At 42.8% G+C, this 15,594-nt stretch overlaps 1 protein-coding gene across 1 annotated transcript in view; it reads right to left on the reverse strand.

The window, feature by feature from the left end:
• SLC9A9 (solute carrier family 9 member A9) overlaps positions 1-15,594 on the reverse strand; it is a 528,656-nt gene that overhangs the window by 25,729 nt on the left and 487,333 nt on the right. The window lies entirely within an intron of this gene.

A 15,594-nucleotide genomic window follows, 5' to 3' on the forward strand; every position in this document is an offset into this window, starting at 1 on the left:
GGCCTTGTAAATTGGAGAAAATGTGGATATAAATCTCTCCACATCTGTCTTTATTTTGGAATGTGTTTAAGGATACATATTATATGCATTCCTCTCCCCATATATCTCTATGCTCATATTAATTCATAAATGAAATCTACGGCTGCTTGGCTTAAAGATATCACTTGTTTGCAAGATTCCCCCTGCAGGTTCATGAGTCTGCCAGGGGAGCTGCCCTGCTTGCATTGGCTTTCAGTGACCTACTTTTATGCACTAGTTCAGGCAGGGTTTAACAAGTAGCCTGGAAGATATATGCACCCCATCATTGTAGTATTATTTGGCTTCGCTCTGCCAAAATTAAATAGTGTGAGCATAAAGTTGACTTTGCCATTACACCTTTCATAGGAAACCTGTCATGAACAGATAGTTTTGGAAATGGCTGGAAGAGGGAAACTAATTCATGCTGCTTATCATTGTGTTATTGGCACAATTGGCATTTTCTTGATAATTGCCTTTAATATCCTCAGTGCTTAGGGCAGAGAGGATCTTTAAAATGGAATCCACCTGAGGCCTGGGAATGATTGTGCAAGTTCCCTCTCTGTTGTTGAATGTGATTTGAGACTGAGGTTGGCCACCGTGAATTTTGGTGTATTACTGTCAATCACGGGAGCTTATGTGAGTCTAATTTGGCCTGGGATTGGAAATTGCTGAATAACGGGACACTTGAGCATTGGGTAGTCTCAGAACCGAAAGTTGGTTTCATCTCCGTGATCAGATTTTAAAATATGATTCCTACAGTATTTTTCTACTAATACTGAAGAATTCCATCCTTAGCAGAAGTCAGTGTTTTGAGCGCCTCTGTAACCTTTGCAGAGATATTCACTGTTAAAACCAAGCATTCAGTCAGGGATCAAATAGTAAAAAGCAGAAAAAGTTTTTATAAACCTCTTTTCTTTTATACATCAGTGAAAAAAAATTAGAACCAATAAGATGAGATAATGGACCAAAAATTTATACAAAATGTTGTAGAATATACCGAGCTAAATCAAGCACTTGGTGCACTGAGAATTCTGTCTCTTCTAAACTAAATTACAAAAAGTTGGATAGAAAATCAATGGACTATTATTTATGTTCCATTTAATCTAGGAGCTTTAATAATATCTATCTGGCCAAATACAGTATTAATTTTTCATTGTTGTGGGATTCACTTGACCCCCAGTAATACTAAAGTAAACTAAACCCAAATCACCTACCTTGTCTCATAATTGTTGGTGCAGAGTGGGAAAGAACATGTTGAATTTAGGCAACTGAGAGAGGAAGGGGAGATACTGGAGTTTTGATTTTCTGGCTTTTTTTCAACTAACCAGTACCTATAGAAGATGTGAAATAATAGAAAATAAATATATATATGGGTCTTTGCCCCTATCCGAACTCACCCCCATTCCTGACCCAGGGCTCCTAAATCCCTTATACATTCCTCAGTGATAAGAACACTAAGAATATCTTTTTTTCTAATGAGGTCACCCTGGTGGCTCCTAGAGGCCTCCTGGATGCAGACTGTCACCATAAGGACCAGGCCATGGTTGGAAGCTTGGAATGTTTAGAATTTTCAGCTCTATCCCCTGTTCTCCAGAGAAAGGAGAAGGGCTGGAAATAGAGTTAATAACTGGTCATGCCTATGTGAGGAAGCCTCCACAAAATCCCAGTAGTAAGCAGGGGGTTCTGAGAGCTCCCAGGTGGGTAAACACACCCACACCTTGAGAGTGACACACTCCAACTCCACGGGGACAAAAGCTGCTGTGCTTGGGACCCTCTCAGACCTCACCCTATGTATCTCTGCATCTGGCTGTATATCTGTAGCCCTAATGAATTGGGAACCATAAGTGTTCCCCTGAGTTCTGTGACTCTGGCAAATTAACTGAACCTGAGGAGGGGGTCTTTCAAAGCTGCATCAGAAGCACAGGTGATAACTTGGGCTTGCCAATGTTGTCTGAAGGAAGTGGGACAGTCTTGTGGGACTGAGTCCTTAACCTGTGGGATCTGACTCTATCTCCAGCAGACAGTGTCTGAATTGAGTTAAACTGTGGGGCACCCAGCTGCTGTCCAGTGCTGGCTTGTTGTCGTGGGAGAAATAACCCACACATTTGACAACCAGAGTGTTAGCGAGAACTGTGCTGTGTGAGGAGTGAAGGAGACTCAGAGGAAAGAAACAGGGTAGGAAAGAACTGTGTTTTTCCCAGGAAAGGAAGGAAACATCTGGATTTTTCCTCTCTAGTAGGGTAAGGCTCAAATCTTTACTTTGTATTTCCAAATCTTCACAAGGCAAGACTTTTGCCAAACAAGGTGCCCAGAGATCTAGTGAAGAAGCCTGTTTCAGACAAAGTTAGAAGTTGTAGTGTTTCTTTTACATTAACCTTTTTGAGAAAATCAGCTAAGTTGGTCATCAAAATACTGAAAGAAAATAAATGCACAGACAAGGGAAGATGGAGGGGTGGAGGGTGGGCAAAGGCAATGACAGGGGCCTTGCCCAAGCTTCTCCTGACAGGCTCTGTGTACTGTACTGTCTAATAATTGCCTTACACAAATCTTAGCTCCGCTTTGTGATGCTCTTCTTGGGTCTCCACTGTGCAGATGAAGACATCAAGTGCTCAGAGAGGCAAATTACTTGCTTAAATTCACACAACTCCTCCTAGCAAGACTGGGATTCTGGCCTCAGTTGGACATGTTCTTACTATACATGGCTCATGTAGGAAATAGAATTATGTCTAAAACAAAATTATTTTGAGGATTAATATTTATAATTTCAGTTAGTGTTTATGAGTTATTGCAAAAGTTTCATCTGCAGGATGAATTAATAAGAGCATTGAGGCGCCATCTGTGATAAGATTAAATTATTTGATATTATTGATTTAGAAAAAGCTGAGGTTGCCTTTAGCAGTCCATGAGCTGAATTTGGCTTGCAAATAGGTTTTGTTTATCCAGTTGATGGAACAGGCAAATACCTCATGTTTAAGATTTTTTTGAACTAATATTAAAATAAACAAATAAGAAGGCTTATTTAAAAATCAGACTTCCAGTTTCTCCTGAACAATCAGCAGATCCTGTAAATGATTCAGCACTCCTGAAAGGTAACATTCAGTTGGTTCTGAGTACCAGCTATTCATTTTAGATATTGTCTGCAATTCTCCACTTTGCCATAGTCCCCACCAATCCCCGGTGTTCCCTGACACTAAAGCTTTTCTTTCTCCTTCCCTCAAATCTAGCAGCTCCCTTTATTTCCCTCTTATGCTTTCCATTTAAGCACTTTTAGGTGGGCTTTCTGACACAGAGAGTAGTAAAAGCCAGAAGAAGAGAGGCGTGCATTCAAGAACCTACCATGCTACTAATCAGCTCTGTGATCTCGGTCTACCCATTAACCCCTCTGAACCTCAAATTACTCATTTGTTACATGGGAACCATAAATGGTTTGGGGAAGGTTGAATTAAATAGTCCATGAGATTATGTTCAGTAAATGTTAACTAACCCTAAGACAATCTTAAAAAATATTTCTTAAAGGAATTTTGCTACTTGCGGTCAAGATGGCGGCATAGGCAGACATGGCTTGCCTCTTCTCACAAGCACATCAAAATTACAATTAAAATATAGAACAACTATCACGCAGAATTGTCAGAAATGAGTTGAATGGAAGTCTGACATCTAGAAAATTACAGAAACCACATCCATCCAGACTGATAGGAGGAGCACAGATGTGGAATGGGGTGGTCACTCACCCATGTGTAGTAGATAAAAATTTGGGAGGGATATCTCAGGAGTGAGGAGTCTCAGACCCACACCAGGCACCCCTGGCCTAGGGTTCCAATGCCAGAAAGGTAAGTCCTCACAACTTCTGGCTGCAAAAACTAGCGGGGATTGAGTTGGTAGAAGAACCTTCCGGAGTCCCAATCAGTTCCTCTTAAGGAACCACACATGGACTCACCTACTCGGAATCACTGGTATAGTGAGAAAAACTAAGTATCAGGCATTAAGGTGAGCAGAGGACATTGTCTCTTTTCTAAACCCTCTCCCCACGGAACCATAGAGCCAGCAAGCTGGTGCCATATCTGAGACTCCATCAACCTGGCTAACACTGTTTGACCTGCCTTGGAGATCCCCAGAGACTCTGCCCCACCCAATTTATGGGCCTATTCAAGCTGGTTTTCCATATGACTGGCTGGTCTTGGCCCATACCACACGACTTCCTAAATCCTCTCAAACAAGCAACAGCTGGCCTCAGTGAGCCCCAGGCCTGGCACTAGCAGCAGCCAAATTAGATTCACAGCTTAGCCTTGTTTGGGAATCTCCAAGCCCAGCACAAGTAGCAGTTATCTCGGATTGCTTCGTAGCTCAGGCAGGGTGTCCTGGGAAAAACACAGGTGAGGGCTGATCTTGACCTGCACCACCCAGGAAACCCCAGGATCAGCATACCCAGTTGAAAGCTACAGACCACATAGGAGCACCACTACCCTGCCCCTGCACAGCTGATCCTTCTTGGAGGGTGGAGGGTGGTGATCAGTGGTCACAACCAGTCCTTGCAGTTGACTGGCCTGGGTAAATTCCTCCCTTGATCTGCCAACAGCAACCAAGGCTCAACTATAAGAAGAGGGTGTACTCAGCCCACACAAAGAGCGCACCTCAACTACCCAGCTTGGGTGATAGGGGAGGCTGTGTCACTGGACCTCATAGGACACCTACTACACTAGGCCATACTACCAAGACACAGAGTCATAGCAGCTATACCTAATACATAGAAAAAAAAAACACAAGAACCTACCATGCTACTAATCAGCTCTGTGGTAGGCTGCCAAAACATGGAGACAAAGAGATATGGCTCAAATGAAAGAACAGATCAAAACTCCAGAAAAAGAAATAGAGATAAGCAATCTATCAGATGCAGTGTTCAAAACACTGGTTATAAGGATGCTCAAGGAACTTAGTGAGGACCTCAGCAGCACAAAAAAGATCCAGTGAGAAATGAAGGATACACTAATTGAAATAAATAACACTTTATAGGGAAACAACAGTAGAGTGGATGAAGCTGAGAATCAAATCAATGATTTGGAACTTAAGGAAGCAAAAAACAACCATGCAGAACAATAAGAAGAAAAAGGAATCCAAACAAATGAGGATAGTGTAAGTTACCTCTGGGACAATTCCAAGCATTCCAACATTTACAACATAGGGGTGTCAGAAGGGGAAGAGAAAGAGCAAGAAATTAGAAATTTATTTGAAAAAGTAATGAAAGAAAACTTCCCTAATTTGGTGAAGGAAATAGACATGCAAGTCTAGGAAATACAGAGAGTCCCAAACAAGATGGATACAAAGAAGCCCACTCCAAAATATATCATAATTAAAATATGATAGGTTAAAGATAAAGAATCTTAAAAGTAGCAAGAGAAAAGTTAATTACCCAAGGGGAGTCCCACAAGACTGTCAGCTGATCTCTCAAAAGAAGCTTTGCAGGCTAGAAGGGACTGGCAAGAAATATTCAAAGTCATGGAAAGTGGGGAGCTACAGCCAAGAATGCTCTACTCAGCAAAGCTATCATTTAGAATTGAAGGGCCAATAAAGTGCTTCCCAGAGAAGCAAAACTAAAGGAGTTCATCATCACCAAACCATTATTATATGAAATATTAAAGGGGCTTATTTAAGAAAAACAAGATCAAAACTATGAACAATCAAATGGCAAAAATACATATCTAAAAATACATATCTAGATTCAATAGTTGAATCTAAATACAAACTAAGCAAATAAGAACAGAGAATCAGATATGGCGAGTGTTTTGATGGATGCCAGATGGGAAGGGGTGTAGGGGAATGTGTGAAGAGGTGAGGGGGTTAGGAAGTACAAACATGTAGGTGCAGAATAGCCATGGGGATGTAAAGCACAGTATAGGAAATGGAGTAGCCAAAGCACTTACAGGCATGACCCATGGGCATGAACAATGCTGTGGGGATTGCCTGAGGGAGTGGGGGGTACTGGGTGGAAGGGGCAAAGTGGGAAAAATCAGGACAACTGTAGTAGCATAATCAATAAAATACAATTTAAAACAAGACATTTTGCTTTCCCCATCCATAAATGACACTATAACTGACCATGCACCTATCACCTGTCATATCCACTTTCACAGCTAACTTTTCTAATCACCTGTATCTTTTTCTATACCATTTCCCCCTCTTTCATTCCTTCTTTAACCAAGTGACTTTTTAAATTGTGCTTCACAGCATTTCAAGATTACTGTAATTATGAAAGAATATCTTTCATAATACAAAATAGAACAATTGAATAAAATGTGAGGTCTTTTTTTCCTTGACTTTGATCTCAGAATCAGCTGTGGGGCCAGTGTATGCATCTGAAAGGTACGATGGGGAATGGAGCTTTGAGTCAAAAGGGTGAGAAGTAAATGGGAACCCTTGAGCTGGATGTAGGTTCCCAGGCCTGACAACTTCAAAATGAGGGAAAATGGTCCATGGTGGCCTTACAGAAATAAATGACCTGCATTTTGGCAAAAGCATATAATTCCAATAAAATTACTCAGAGGGGTGAATGGCTTTTTCCTTGAATGAATGAGAAAGGCAAAGATAAAGTTTTTGCTTTGCCTGCTGAGTTCTCTGTAAGGTTTCCTTGTTTGGATCAAGTGTTGGAAGGGATTTACTTGCTTGGAGTGCAGATTAACCACTGTGTCCCTCCTGTGGATGAACCTGGGTGATGGGAAATGGGTGTTTGGAAGCTGTGCTCTGGAGTAAAGAGACAGGGAGGGAGGTCAGTATGGCGCCACAGCCCAAACACTGACCTTTAACCAGGTGACCATGTCATCCTGATTGAGTTAGCCAATGCCCTTTTTGTTCTGCTTGTTAGGTCATAGCTCGAAGCCTTACTGCATTTAACGGTGTAAATAAACATCAGCTGTTACTGGGAAGGTGGCGAGGATGTTTGTCACACGTACTATCTTCATGGGTTCCTTTCTCTCGGGAGTTTATTTCCCAAGTTCTAGATGTGGCAAAGAGGCTCCCTGGTTTTATGAAGAGCAAAACTCAAGGCTGCTTAGCAGGGCATTGGGAATGGAGGACCTGCTGCCTTGGAACAGATGCTAACAGTTAAGAATAGATTTCTAAGTGTTTTGGGATGCTCAAGCACAGCTGAGCTATTTTACTGTCTGTGGCTGGTCTATTCTTACACTTTGAGAACAGCTCCCCTGTGAGAGAATACAGTGAGAATACAGAACACAGGAGATGGTTGTTGAGTTAGACATCCTGGGGGCTTTGAGTAGACAGTCTGTTTTGGGAGCTTGTTCTGAGAATTCTGGAATAGTCATTCCAGATACTGAGTATGCCCTAAGCTCCTTACCTTTCATGCTGGAAGGCAAAGAACATGGGCATACAGGCTGTGGGACAAAACCTCAGTCCACTGTTGCCATTTTGTGATCTTAGGCAAGTCACTTCAATCTATCAGAGCCTCAGTTTCCCTGTTTCACAGACAGGGATCACTGGATTAAATGAGATAATGAGGGAGCAAATTATGTATGCTTATATCACTCACTGTATGCCTGATGTCTGGTATGCAGTAGATGCTCAAGAAGTTTCAGTTCTTCTTTCCTTTTATGATGCCCACCTGTTTGCTGCCCTGGCAGAAAAGTCTTCTGAAGTCATGGAAAGAGTGTTTAATATTTTATGTTACCCATCACTTACTTTCTCTTTTTTAAAGCATTATAGATCTTTTCTAAGAGGTCAAGAAGGCTCTAAGAAGATGAAATCAGCACATAATTTTCAACTTAATTCCAAACTAAGCCCCTTAAGAAACCTTTATTTGCAGAGAAGCTGCAGACGGTATCAGAAGCACAAGCACAGGAGCTGTGTGCGAACCTCTGCCAGGGCCACAGGGGCCGCAGGCCTTGGTGCACTTCCAAATAGCACACACAGTAGAATCATTTGCAGGCCTTGTTAACACAGCTTGTTAGGTGGGACCTCAACATTTGCAAATCTTACAGTTACCAGATGTTGCTGATGCCCCTGGTCTGGGGACCACACTTGGAGAACCACAGCTTAGTGGGAGGAGGCATGCATGCAGCAGTGTGGACTCCTGGGTTCTGGGCCCATCGTTTTTGAAAGAGCTGCATGATTAGGCAAGTCTCTTAAGTCCCTGGAGACAGAGCTTCCCCTTTGTTTAACAATAGGAAAAATGTACAAGTTAGAGCAAAGCTTCTTAATCTTTGCCCTGTAGTGGGTGGCGCCCAGCCCCTGCTAGATGATGGAGGGCACATCTGAAACCCAAATAGAGGGTCTAACACACAGGCTGGGAAAGTCTGACCAAGCGATTAAAAGCATGTGCTTTCAAGGCCTGGAACTCTGAGGGTAAGTCCTTACTCTGCCTCCCAGTGGGGTCTCACAGCTGTTCATCTTCATCTGAGTCTTGGTTTTGCCAGCTTGCAATGGGCACAGGGCTTGTACCTCTGTCATAGGTTTGTGGGGAACATCAAGTGAGGTAAGGCACATAGAGTGCTTGGCATGCAGTAGTTTGCACATAGTGAATGCCAGTGTATATTGGATAGTATTTCTTCTTATTATTAGCTATTATTATTTCCAGTTCTAAAATTCTGTGATTCATTCCTATGCCTATCTTCTACCTTAGTGGAGGATGGGGGAAGTGCTCTAAAAGAATTCTCAAATTTAATATGAACGTGCGGATCTTATTGAAGTGCTGACTCTGATCCAGTAGGTCTGGTGTGGTGCCTGAGACTCTGCATTTCTAAGCAGCTCTGAGGTGATACCCATGCTCCCGGTCCATGGCGCTATGCTGTGTGTAGTGAGGTTCTTCAGCGGTCATCCTTGAACGTGGGTGCACATTGGGATTGTTTGGGGATCTTTTAACAACTCCAGGTCATACTCTAAACCAATTAAGTCACAATCTCTGGAGGTAGGATACAAACACCGGTGGCGGCTGGGGCTCCCCAGGTGGTCTCATGTGTACATGGTTTCAGCACTGCTGGTTCTCAAGTTGGCCGCGGGCTGGACAGCTTTAAAAAATAGTGATGCTTGAGTCCCACTCCCAGAGATTCTGATTGGGTCCCCACTGAGGCATGATCAGTAGGGTTTTTAAAAGCTCACAGGTGATTCTAATGAAAAGCAACATTTGAGAATCTCCCTCCAAAGTTTAAAGTGCTCTTTAGTAAGGCACAGGGAGAAGTCGGTTTGATTTGTATTGCAGGAGCTTGAAGTAATTAATTTCCCCTCAGATGGACTCCCTTTTCACTAGGAGATATGGGCTAAAATGCGGCCCCCCAAAAAGTTTTTACCCTTGTTTTAAAGGCAAAAACCCTGTTTAACATCTGCATTCAGGAAGCCATGTTATCCAGTAGCTCAGAAGTAGGCCCAAGAAAGACCATTCAGCTTCTAATCTCTCCCACCAGAGCCCTTGGTGTGACCCGGGGAAATCTTTTCTATTAAACTTTGTGTAAATGTTTATGTTTCCATATTTTCTCATTTGCAAAACCTGGCTAATCCTACAAAGTGACCACAGGACTGGTGTGTGGTCCGATGTGGCTTCAAAAACACTCCTGCTGAACGTCTCCCAAATTGTCCTGATTTCCTGACTAAATTTGGACTTTTATGCAAAATGCATACTTTGTGAATCTTGAAAATAAATCATATTTAAACTATGCTCTTCTATTTCTCTCTTTTAATGGTACCAATCACTTCCTGTTCTTTTCATACAATGTTGAGGCTTAATGTACCCTAGAGATTCAGAGAAATCAGCAACAGGATGCAAGTAAGTTTTTAAAAGTTGTTGCAAGAACACTGGCCTTGTGGCAGTGAGTCTTTTTCTTGATGCCCCAGTGAACAGTCCCCCACTTTTCCATTTGGTGCCCATGGTCCCCCAGCCTGCACTCCTGGATGTAGCCTATGTTTTAGCCGTATGAAGTAAGCCCATCTTTGTTTCTCTAGCACTTAGCACTCTGCCTAGAATATAGTAGGTGCTTAAGAAATTTCTATCGAACAACTGAATGAGTGGCAGGAAGATGTAAAATTAGGTAGCACAAGAATAGGCAAAGGACTCCAGAAAACAGAAAGGAAGTGAAAACAAGGTATTGTTCAAGAGAACGAAGTTAAAGGAGATGCAGAAAAGGCCAGGAGTCCTGAGGAGATTTTGTGGAGTGGGGAGAATGAGAGATCCCCTGGAGTAGTGAGAGGAACAGTGAGAAATGACAAGAGAGAAAGAAACAGGGAAGTGACTGATGAGGGACAGAGGCAAGTCAGACACAGAGCGAGAGGAGAGAAGGTTAGGAAGGAGACTGGGAAGCTGGGGAGAGGGTCATAAAGGAGCCTTGTATGAAAAGAGCCTCACATGGACCCAGAATATTGGTCTGTTGGTCTTCTTATTGGGGACAGACAGGACTGACTCAGGCCTGATACAGGCAGGTCTGGAGCGTGGGTTACTGTCAGGGATCATCACCTTTTCTGGAATTAAATATTTTCAAATTGCATAATCTTCCTTGTTTGCAATTGTTCTCCACAGGAGTCCCTCCCACGGTGCAAATCCACCTCAGTGAAGCCCCAGACATCCACTACTAACACCACAGATGACTCCTTGGCAGCCTTGCTTGCCCTCCCTTTCCCGCCCGCCACATCCGGCCCTTCCCCCTCAGAAGCACTAGGGACCTCCAGGCATTTCCCTTCTGACTTCCAGGCACTTCTGTGGCCCACTTCCTGTCCCCACAGATCCTCAGCCAGCCTGCTCACAGCCATTGTGCAGATAGAAAAAGGGGCCCCTGGGGGTCCTGGGCAGATGAATTAGAGAAAGGTGCAGGTGAGACAAAGCAAGGCAAGTGTCACAGAGTCTGAGACTCTACAAGAAGCTGTGTGTGTGTGTGTGTGTGTGTGTGTGTGTGTGTGTGATGGGGGAGGATGTATATGTAGAGGATTGTTTGGGGAAGTTTCTCAAAGAAAGTGATATTTAAATTGAGTTTCCAAAGATGAGCAAATGTTTTCCCATTTCCAGGCATTTTTTGTGGTGGGGGAAGGTGGGGTGAGGGAAGAAGACTTCTGGGTCAGGAACCGCATGTGCAAGGAGCAGAGGTGGGAAACAGTTTGATATTGAACATTATTGGGGCGTGTTTTTGTGAAAGGCATTGTGAGGGGACTGAGTAATGATATGGTGAGAACCAGCAGAAAGGGCCAGACCATGAAGAAACCAGAATGCCAGGCTTAGAACCCAGATGTCGCCTTATAGGAAATAAGGGGTCTGGTTTTAAGCAGGGTTGAAGCACAGTGAGATTTGCCTTTGGGAATGAATGATTACTCTGGAAAGGTATTATTATTTGCTTTTTACATGCGAGTAAAGTCAGACTCAAGGGGCTGTTTATAAATGACCTGCTGCTCTGTGTCACACTGTTAATGGCCAGAACCTGCCTCCTTTCCTGGGTGGCCTCTGGGAGATTCCCCTTGAAGAACTTGCTAGGCCCATCCCACCTCCCTCAAAAGACAAAAAGGACAAAATTCAGGAAAGCAGATATTGCCCCTTGAACCCCAAAAGAGGTGATTTAAAAAATTTGTTTCCTCCAGTTTTTAAGAGAAGGACTTTATTCACACTGGGTAGGTCTTGAGAAAGCTAAACTAGAATGCTCCACTGGGAATTCATTGGCATTGGTTAGTAGAAAACATTTATGTTGAGTGTCAGCTGAGCAGAGGGGAAGAAGACTTGTTGTGATCTTAATTCTCCATGGGCAGACAGCAAGTACGGGTTGCTCTTAATTGCCCACCGGTTTATACAGGTCTGCCTATGATAAAATGGAAATTTTCAGCACTTTTCTCCTTTTCCTATCTCCCATCCATAGGTGAGATTTCTACCAAATAAAGAAATGTCCTGGGGGAGAATAGAGAGATAAGAAAGAGCCTTGAAAAATCTTAACCAGGAGGTTAATCTTCTGAATCAAGAGTCAGCCAAGGCATCCAGGAAACACCCTCCTTCGTGGCTGGGCCTGGGAAGTGCCTTCGTGTAACTCCAGCAGGAAGAAACAAACGAATTAACAGGAGGCTGCACCTCTTGTCTGAGATGTGGAACTAAGAGAGGCCCCCAAACTCTTCATCATCTGGAGTTTTGTAAGAGTCATATTCTGGAACAAGAGGGGACATCTATGCCATGTTTAGACATGGCTTCATTTGGGTGACATTTGGGTCTCTGTCAAGAACTTGGTTTCAAGTTGACAGACTTGATAAAAGTCCAGCCAAGGCTGCCTCAAATTGAGACAGCCAAATCCTATCTTTAGAGAGGCCAAGAACTTACTGTAATCACTGTTGATAAGGCTGAATCTCTTTGAGGTTTCTCAACATAAAATAATGTGAATAGTTACTTTCCCCAAAATGTTCCCCCAGACATTCAAAATTCATCTCTTATTAGTAATTTTTTTTAAGAAGGTTGGTTTCATAACCCCCTCCTTCTGGAGAATATTCCTATTACAATTTAAACCAGGGGCATTAAATGTCTTGGTTTTAACACACAGGTCTTTCCAAGGCTGACTATTTACCTGTAAGCCCAGGTGGACAGCATCCCTGCCTTTAGGTTACAACTCGCCTCCCCATCCCAACACACATACAACACACACTTCCACATACACTCACATACACGCACACTCACACACACATACTCTCACACACTCCCAAACGCACACACTCTTTGGTGTTCTAGTTCCTTCTCTTGGTGACTGCTCAGCTGTGTTTATAACTTTATAACTCAGGGTCAGCCAATTGACTTGGGTCTATGGATAAACATTTTGGAGAATATTGTATATTTTGATACCTCATTCTAGACTAAATGTCAAGATTTTATTGAATTTTGGGAATGAAGAAAAAGATTTCTTCTTCCTTTACTCAGGCAGAGAGAAGGCAAAGTCACAACTTTTATATGAATATCTATGTGCTCCAGAATCCTAAATGCCAATCAAAGTGGGCCATTTGGGTAGGTTGAAAAGGAGAGCTGAGGGCAAGTTTTTTGGAAGCTTCATTAGGCATCGCTTCTGCCGCTTGTCACCACACTCCAGCAGGGGACCCTGTCCCCGAGTCACACTTACTGTGCTGGGTGCCAGCAGCTACTGACGGTGATGATGACAGCAATAGATGTAACAAGTGCTAAGCCCGTTTTATTCTTTACCTTACTTATTTATACCATATAAGGTATGTAATGCCACTTGATAGCAGAGAAAACAAAGTTCAGAGAAGTTAGGTATATTTCTCAGAGTCACACATCTCCTAAGTGGTGGAAACCAGGACCTGAGCCAGGTCTCTTTGTCCTTAAAGTCTTGAAGGCAATTTTTGTTGACTTGATAAAAGCTCACAATTATTTAGTTTTAATTCTTTATAAGACAGGAATGCTGGGGGAGGTGAATTGATAGGAAGAGAGAGTCCAGGGAGGAGGCTGCCTATGAAAATGTAAGTACAACATTGTGAAATGGTCTCAAGGAAATCTTTTGGAAAATTTGACAGATCTGGTTAAGGAAAGTCAATTCTATTTAAAGCCCATAACCAAAACTAATTGCCCATCATGTCATAAAGGGAAAGACTGAAGGTAAAAAGCAGGAGGCCTTTGATCAGCAGTGGGCTGGCAGGCACACAGCTCAAGTCACAGAACCGTCTCCTCAGCAGCTTTCCTGGATTGTCTCAATTTCTCAGCTGTCAAACCAGGGAGAAGAACGTTTGCTATTTGTCAAGTTCATATTTATGTGAGAATGGACAAAGAAATCTAACGAAACCTCCTTTCATGGTATGTTCTCCTTGGTGGTTTAATCAGACAATGAACATTTATTTTTTTTTCTCCTTATGTGAATAATCTAAAAAAAATCATAAAAATGGAATTCCCTAAAAAAATTTCCAAAATGTGACACTGAGGAACAGGGGCACTGTTTTCCTTACTGTGCCATACTCCAGTCTTACTTTCTTCCTAAAAGTTCTTAATGCACCTTGGGAGCACCACCAGGAGGCATGAGGGAGCGCAGACCTGGGCAGGGGCAGAGCTCTGTCGGCAGAAGGCTGAGGGCTTTCCAGAGGACCTGGCCCCTTCCTCCATCACTCCAGCATCCACATGCCTTTCAGCTAAACCCAGGCGCCTGCACCATGCACCCACCTGCTTCCAGTTTACTGCCTAGTATTTCACTCAAGGGTAACATTTACACCTACCTGCTAAAATTATTGCAAGAATGAAATGAGATAATGCATGCAAAGTGCTAATACCATGTCTGACATGCAGGAAGCACTCAGAAGTTCACTATTATTATGTCTTTAAAAAATTTCTTAGCCTGGCTGGTGTGGCTCAGTGGATTTAGTGCTGGCCTGCAAACCAAAGGTCACTGGTTCGATTCTCAGTCAGGGCACATGCCTGGGCTGCAGGCCAGGTCCCCAGTTGGGGGCAGGTAAGAAACAACCACACACTGATGTTTCTCTCCCTGTCTTTCTCCCTTCCTTCACTCCTCTCTAAATAAATAAATAAATAAATAAATAAATAAATAAATAAGATGTTTTAAAAAATTCTCCACTTGCCTGTAAGCTTCATGAAGGTGAGTTTGGTGTTCTTGTTGGTGAATCACCAAGGCCTAACATAGTGATAAGCACAGGGCACAAATTCAATAAATACCTGTGAAACAAATATGTAGGGCCCAGCCTCTTCTGCCTGAGATGCTGCTATGACATGTCTCTTTGGGTATCCTTTTATTCCTCCACACATTCCCATGCTATAGCCAGGGTGATGTTTCTAAAATATAAGTACTATGCCTACAGCTTCTTTGGCATAAAACCCAACTCTGGAACATGGTGAACTTGGTCCCTATACTCTCTTGTCTCTGCTCCTCCATAGCTTTGTCTTTCCCTGCTCTGGACCTTTCTCAAACATTCTTCTTTCTTCCTGCATATCTTTTCTGCTGGCCTGCAAACATGTTTTCTTCCTGTGGTTATGTCTATGCATCCTTCAGATCTCAGAAACCTTACTTCCTAAAGAGGGTCATCCCCACTCTCTCTCTGAAGTTATATTGACCTATTCCCCCCTGCCCCCTTTTCCTCTTCTATAACACTTATGGAACCATAGTTCATTCTTTCTAATAGTGGATAGCTCAGTCATCGCTGGTGTAGGCTCCCTGGGGCAGATTATGCTCATCTCTACCCAGCTCTGTACTGGTAGATTGACATCAGCCAGGGTGAGAGTATTTACACCATGGAAATTGGTATATGCTATAAGGCATTTTTTTATCCAGATGGCTGATTGTTAAACAGTTATTAGTATACCATTGGTCAGTCCCACAAGGGTTGGAGGAATTCCAGTCTATGCCACAGAGCCTGGCTCATAAAAGGCTTCTAGAAAAATTCATGGAATTAAATGAAAAAAAAATTGAAACTGAACAGTGCAATATATATATTTTCTTTCATCTTGACAATGACTTCATGAGGTTAGTTTTGTTTTCCTTATTTCTCAAGTGAGGAAGTTTAGGTTCAGGAGAGTGACTTATTCAATGTCACAAAGTGAATACGTTGAAAATTCCTTGACCTGCACCCTGGGGCTCTGCTCTAGCCTGTTCCCTTCTGCTCTTGGCTGTCTACACC

This window comes from Phyllostomus hastatus, unplaced genomic scaffold (genome assembly GCF_019186645.2).
Source record: "Phyllostomus hastatus isolate PE091 unplaced genomic scaffold, TTU_PhHast_1.1 phas_contig_86, whole genome shotgun sequence".
Lineage (NCBI taxonomy): Eukaryota > Metazoa > Chordata > Mammalia > Chiroptera > Phyllostomidae > Phyllostomus > Phyllostomus hastatus.